Here is a 612-nt window from a genome sequence, read left to right on the forward strand (position 1 = left end):
GATCAAGTATTTCAATCAATTCAGGTCATGATGGGATCAGGTAATATTTCTTCTTTTGTTGATAAGATAGGGCTAAGGTAACCCGTAATTTGTTTGTGGTCTATGAATACACTCTCCCGAATAATTAGGACAAAGAGAGTACTCAATTGGAGTCCGTGTCGATAATATAGCCAAATAAGGAGTATAAAAGAAGATAATGATAACATATTTATCCGTCAACTTGAGCATGCTAGGTGGCCATTAGGCCATGTCGTATTATGCCCATTGTACCATCATAAAACTTGATTGACACTTCAAAGTTCAAATCATTTTTGTTGGAGAATTACGATACCAAATTTGAGGTTTTTTGAATACATTAATTTTCTACCACTTAGAATGCTGAAAAAGATGTTAAGGTGGCTGTTGATATAACATTCTCCTATGTATATGACATTACCTAGGTACCTAAAATATTGAGGTCATGTTCATAATTTGTTCCAAATATAGTGGGCATCTCATCTTCTCATCACTTAGTTTTGACACATCTTAACTTTATCCTTTATCACCTAGATTCCCTTTAGAATGTGATGTAGCCATGATTTGCTGCTTGGGGACAAAACATACTATCGATAA

This window comes from Silene latifolia, chromosome 6, assembly GCF_048544455.1.
Source record: "Silene latifolia isolate original U9 population chromosome 6, ASM4854445v1, whole genome shotgun sequence".
NCBI classification, from domain to species: Eukaryota; Viridiplantae; Streptophyta; class Magnoliopsida; order Caryophyllales; family Caryophyllaceae; genus Silene; species Silene latifolia.